Here is a 7,500-nt window from a genome sequence, read left to right on the forward strand (position 1 = left end):
TTTACAAACTTACACCTCTTACCTCCAGCAAGTATTTTTACATTCAGTTGACAAGCCTGAATAAATGTTGTATTTCATTTTTCATTTTATTATTAAACCAGTAGGAATGTTAAGTTAAATCCTTGATGTATAAATCTCTTCTTATTCTTGTTTTTTTATATTTTAAGTGCTTATTTATGTCTCTATTCTTATATTGTTTTATTTGCTCTGATAACCTGCTGCTGTAACGCCACAACTTACCAGTTTGGGATCAATAAAGTAATTCTATTCTATTCTATTCTATTCTATTCTATTCTATTCTATGTTGTGAAATTTGTAGGATGTTATCAAACACATTGAGACCACGTTTACATGGAAACGATCCACTGAGAGGACGGCGTTTAGACAGATCTGCAAAATCGCTGTAGTAAACATGCCAGGCCAGTAGGTGGCGCTGTGACTTTCTAATGAAACAACTCGTGCATGCTCACATCCTCTTCCTCCTCCAGAGCGGTGAGGTGTAAACATACGAACATGACGAACACATCGAGTGACCCTGAACCACAAAGAGAGAACGTTGAAAGACGTCGACTGAGCAGCACACACAGAACTCTGGAGTCCGCCATTGCTGTTGTAGTCCACCTGACTGTAAGCGTACTGAGCATGTGCGAAATGTCTGTTTTCAGAGGAGCTGCATACTGTCAGTAACCATGACGACGGAGACGTTGCTGTTTACCAAGTTTGCACTCTGGAAGCAGTTTTTAAAACGTTGTGTTTTCAGGGACCTGAAACGCCGACAAATAGGTTACCGTGGAAACGGCATTTGGACCATCTATCTTTGAGTATCTGCAGCGTTGTGACTAAACGAGGATATCTCTCCTGATGCGTCAGAGTGCCAGAGAAGTTCAGAGTCTAAACTCGACGTCCTGTGACATCGTTGGATGAACAGAGCGGGGAGCGCGTTGAGGCCGTGGGACTCGAAGGTGAAGAGACGCTTCAGCAGCCGCACGCCATGCAGCCGCAGTCTGGTTGCTCACTCTCGTCTCGTCTGACGAGGTCACTACATGACCGCCACCGCTCGTGCTGCAGCAGCCGGCGGCCCGCGGGGGACAGGCGGGAGGATGACGATGATGAAGGCTGACTCGGATGAGTGACAGCGGAACAAATGTTGTAAGAAGCTGAGCGCGAGGGCGAGCAGACGCCACACAGAGGGTCATGAAGACGACTGTAAACACGGCGTCCTCTCGTCTTTTAGACTGTTAGCCTTTTTTTCATTTTCCTCGGATACATGACAGAGATCCCTTCATGTGTCAGAGGAATGAAGAGGAAACAGGAAGTGAGGCGTCCGTCTCTGCAGGACACGCTGCAGCTGACGACGTCCAAACAGCTGTTCCTGCTCATCAGCACTTTCACTTTACACTGTTTACATTATTCTATAGTTTCTATATTCAAATATTTCTTTTTTTTTATTTTACATTATATTTCTATATTACTGTATTTATGTGTGTTAGTAATTTGAGTGTTTATTTCATGGCCTTGAGGAACAATGTTTACATTTCACTGAACATCTGTATGAGCAGGTGACAAATACAAATCTTTCCACAAAACAAACACACCAGTTTCCTTCACAAAGAGGTTTTCCATATTTTAAAAAACCAGGACACACAAACACAATCCTTCAGGCTCTCGGTGACTCATGGGGACGGAGAGATGCAAAATGTCTTCAAATACTCGACATGTTTCTGAAAGTAGAGCTGTAGTGGAGAGCACACTGACTCAGACTAAGACACTTCTGGAAGCTGAACTGGTCAAACGAGGATCAGACCAGTGAGTCTCTGGTCCTGGTTCTGAATAATCCTGACTGCAGGCTGCAGGTGAAACTGAAATCCAGTCTGAACAAACTCAGAGGAAAATATGAAATAATAAAATCAGCTGAGTCAAAAGTCCACACAGCTGCAGCTGAATTATTCAAATCTGACTTTCTTTAAACGCCCGCGCTGTCTTTGAAAGTCCCTCAAAGAGACGGCGATGATATTCACAACACTTCATTTAAAAATCATGTTGTTTTCAACGGAGTCGACTGAACCTTCGCCCGTTAAAACAAACGACCTTCAGAACACCGTGTCTTTAAAACGCTCTTACTCCCCGAGTCATCGGCAGGTTGGACTTCTGAGAGCAGCCAGCAGTTAATAAGAAAGTTTCTTTTATATTCTCCGTCCTGCAGGTTCAACAGGATCTTTTTATTTTTACGGTTGCAAGATATTTATTTATTATATCAAAACAATTTGCAGCTTTCAAAATCAAACTCGTGTAAAGTAAAATCCTCATAGTATAACATTATTATTATTATTATTATTTTTATTGGTGATAAGGTGAACAAAATGAAACAAGAATATATAGACATGACAACTAAAGAGAGAACAAATAAACTAAAATAAAAATAATAATAAAACGGACAAAATAGCAAAACATAAGCAAAGATACAGACAAATACATTTAAATGAGATGAAAGTCAAGCAATGATTTTTATGTTCAGGTAGTGTGTTAGAAAGGTGTGAATGTGTTCGTGGCAGTGTTAAACAACAGGCTCATAAAGGTCATGTGACCACCTGGGTTTTTTTTCTGAGCGCCAGGAGAGAGCGTTTGCAGCATCAGGCCGCCGTCTGGAGAAAGAGCGCAGAACCTAAATTCTCTTTTTCCCTTTTTGTACGCCCGCTTCGAGAAGAAAATCTTTCGACTTTATTAGAAACGTGCTGTTGATGTCACCGCCGCTCTTTTCTAAATCTTTGATATTCCCTCCTCAGGTTTTAAAATGTGTTTTTGGAGAGACAGATTCTTCACAGGTCACAAAGAAACATCAACACGTGCACCAACATGCAGTCAGTCTGTTTGTCCTCCGACAGGCTGCAGATAAAAACAAGAAGCTGCAGCCCGTCACAAAGTAAAGACACAGGATCGTTGGAGCGTCTGTGTTTCTCTGCAACCGTTTGGACCGTGTGGTTATTTCCCCCCGCGGCACATCAACCTTACAGCGTGCTGATGAGGTATCGATCGTCCACGCAGAGATACATAAAAGCTGAGAGACAGAATCAGGGTTACTCTGTTTAATATTGAGTGACGAGACGTTGTTGTTTAAAGGATCTGTGTTCCCTGGTTATCACAACACACACACACACACACACACACACACACACACACACACACACACACACACACACACACACTCTGACGTGTGTGTGAAATGAGGTCTTAATGTGCCGTAAACTCATCAGAAGAACAATTTGAAGAAGTGAAGTTTGATCTGTCTCTTTGTTGCTGCAGAAAAAACGAATACTGCTTTTAATTACACGAGGAGAAAAAAAAATCAAACTGCTGAGTGTTCAGAGTGTTTACTAATCGTGACAATGATAAGCGAGGCTGAAGGTTTGCTTTAACCCCCAATCCCCACATACCCCAGGAGAACTACAAGATCACAAGAGAACTACAAGATCACAGGAGAACTACAAGATCACAGGAGAACTACAAGATCACAAGAGAACTACAAGATCACAAGAGAACTACAAGATCACAGAGAACTACAAGATCACAAGAGAACTACAAGATCACAAGAGAACTACAAGATCACAGAGAACTACAAGATCACAAGAGAACGACAAGATCACAAGAGAACTACAAGATCACAAGAGAACTACAAGATCACAGGAGAACTACAAGATCACAGGAGAACTACAAGATCACAGGAGAACTACAAGATCACAAGAGAACTACAAGATCACAGGAGAACTACAAGATCACAGGAGAACTACAAGATCACAAGAGAACTACAAGATCACAAGAGAACTACAAGATCACAGAGAACTACAAGATCACAAGAGAACTACAAGATCACAAGAGAACTACAAGATCACAAGAGAACTACAAGATCACAAGAGAACTACAAGATCACAGGAGAACTACAAGATCACAGGAGAACTATAAGATCACAGGAGAACTACAAGATCACAAGAGAACTACAAGATCACAGAGAACTACAAGATCACAGAGAACTACAAGATCACAGGAGAACTACAAGATCACAGGAGAACTACAAGATCACAGGAGAACTATAAGATCACAGGAGAACTACAAGATCACAAGAGAACTACAAGATCACAAGAGAACTACAAGATCACAAGAGAACTACAAGATCACAGGAGAACTACAAGATCACAAGAGAACTACAAGATCACAGGAGAACTACAAGATCACAAGAGAACTACAAGATCACAGAGAACTACAAGATCACAGGAGAACTACAAGATCACAGGAGAACTACAAGATCACAGGAGAACTACGAGATCACAGGAGAACTACAAGATCACAAGAGAACTACAAGATCACAGGAGAACTACAAGATCACAGAAGAACTATAAGATCACAAGAGAACTACAAGATCACAGGAGAACTACAAGATCACAGGAGAACTACAAGATCACAAGAGAACTACAAGATCACAAGAGAACTACAAGATCACAAGAGAACTACAAGATCACAGGAGAACTACAAGATCACAGGAAAACTACAAAATCACAGGAGAACTACAAGATCACAGAAGAACTACAAGATCACAAGAGAACTACAAGATCACAGGAGAACTACAAGATCACAAGAGAACTACAAGATCACAGGAGAACTACAAGATCACAGGAGAACTACAAGATCACAAGAGAACTACAAGATCACAAGAGAACTACAAGATCACAGAGAACTACAAGATCACAAGAGAACTACAAGATCACAAGAGAACTACAAGATCACAAGAGAACTACAAGATCACAGGAGAACTACAAGATCACAGGAGAACTACAAGATCATAAGAGAACTACAAGATCACAAGAGAACTACAAGATCACAGAGAACTACAAGATCACAAGAGAACTACAAGATCACAAGAGAACTACAAGATCACAAGAGAACTACAAGATCACAAGAGAACTACAAGATCACAGGAGAACTACAAGATCACAGGAGAACTATAAGATCACAGGAGAACTACAAGATCACAAGAGAACTACAAGATCACAGAGAACTACAAGATCACAGAGAACTACAAGATCACAGGAGAACTACAAGATCACAGGAGAACTATAAGATCACAGGAGAACTACAAGATCACAAGAGAACTACAAGATCACAAGAGAACTACAAGATCACAAGAGAACTACAAGATCACAGGAGAACTACAAGATCACAAGAGAACTACAAGATCACAGGAGAACTACAAGATCACAAGAGAACTACAAGATCACAGAGAACTACAAGATCACAGGAGAACTACAAGATCACAGGAGAACTACAAGATCACAGGAGAACTACGAGATCACAGGAGAACTACAAGATCACAAGAGAACTACAAGATCACAGGAGAACTACAAGATCACAGAAGAACTATAAGATCACAAGAGAACTACAAGATCACAGGAGAACTACAAGATCACAGGAGAACTACAAGATCACAAGAGAACTACAAGATCACAAGAGAACTACAAGATCACAAGAGAACTACAAGATCACAGGAGAACTACAAGATCACAGGAAAACTACAAAATCACAGGAGAACTACAAGATCACAGAAGAACTACAAGATCACAAGAGAACTACAAGATCACAAGAGAACTACAAGATCACAGGAGAACTACAAGATCACAGGAAAACTACAAAATCACAGGAGAACTACAAGATCACAGAAGAACTACAAGATCACAAGAGAACTACAAGATCACAGGAGAACTACAAGATCACAAGAGAACTACAAAATCACAGGAGAACTACAAGATCACAGGAGAACTACAAGATCACAGGAGAACTACAAGATCACAAGAGAACTACAAGATCACAGAGAACTACAAGATCACAAGAGAACTACAAGATCACAAGAGAACTACAAGATCACAAGAGAACTACAAGATCACAGGAGAACTACAAGATCACAGGAGAACTACAAGATCATAAGAGAACTACAAGATCACAAGAGAACTACAAGATCACAGAGAACTACAAGATCACAAGAGAACTACAAGATCACAAGAGAACTACAAGATCACAAGAGAACTACAAGATCACAAGAGAACTACAAGATCACAGGAGAACTACAAGATCACAGGAGAACTATAAGATCACAGGAGAACTACAAGATCACAAGAGAACTACAAGATCACAGAGAACTACAAGATCACAGAGAACTACAAGATCACAGGAGAACTACAAGATCACAGGAGAACTACAAGATCACAGGAGAACTATAAGATCACAGGAGAACTACAAGATCACAAGAGAACTACAAGATCACAAGAGAACTACAAGATCACAAGAGAACTACAAGATCACAGGAGAACTACAAGATCACAAGAGAACTACAAGATCACAGGAGAACTACAAGATCACAAGAGAACTACAAGATCACAGAGAACTACAAGATCACAGGAGAACTACAAGATCACAGGAGAACTACAAGATCACAGGAGAACTACGAGATCACAGGAGAACTACAAGATCACAAGAGAACTACAAGATCACAGGAGAACTACAAGATCACAGAAGAACTATAAGATCACAAGAGAACTACAAGATCACAGGAGAACTACAAGATCACAGGAGAACTACAAGATCACAAGAGAACTACAAGATCACAAGAGAACTACAAGATCACAAGAGAACTACAAGATCACAGGAGAACTACAAGATCACAGGAAAACTACAAAATCACAGGAGAACTACAAGATCACAGAAGAACTACAAGATCACAAGAGAACTACAAGATCACAGGAGAACTACAAGATCACAGGAGAACTACAAGATCACAAGAGAACTACAAGATCACAAGAGAACTACAAGATCACAGGAGAACTACAAGATCACAAGAGAACTACAAGATCACAGGAGAACTACAAGATCACAGGAAAACTACAAAATCACAGGAGAACTACAAGATCACAGGAGAACTACAAGATCACAGGAGAACTACAAGATCACAAGAGAACTACAAGATCACAGGAGAACTACAAGATCACAGGAGAACTACAAGATCACAAGAGAACTACAAGATCACAAGAGAACTACAAGATCACAGGAAAACTACAAAATCACAGGAGAACTACAAGATCACAGGAGAACTACAAGATCACAAGAGAACTACAAGATCACAGGAAAACTACAAAATCACAGGAGAACTACAAGATCACAGGAGAACTACAAGATCACAGGAAAACTACAAGATCACAGGAGAACTACAAGATCACAGGAGAACTACAAGATCACAGGAAAACTACAAAATCACAGGAGAACTACAAGATCACAGGAGAACTACAAGATCACAGGAAGAACTACAAGATCACAAGAGAACTACAAGATCACAGGAAGAACTACAAGATCACAGGAAGAACTACAAGATCACAAGAGAACTACAAGATCACAGGAAGAACTACAAGATCACAGGAGAACTACAAGATCACAGGAGAACTACAAGATCACAGGAAAACTACA

The sequence above is a fragment of the Labrus mixtus genome, unplaced genomic scaffold (genome assembly GCF_963584025.1).
Source record: "Labrus mixtus unplaced genomic scaffold, fLabMix1.1 SCAFFOLD_97, whole genome shotgun sequence".
NCBI classification, from domain to species: domain Eukaryota; kingdom Metazoa; phylum Chordata; class Actinopteri; order Labriformes; family Labridae; genus Labrus; species Labrus mixtus.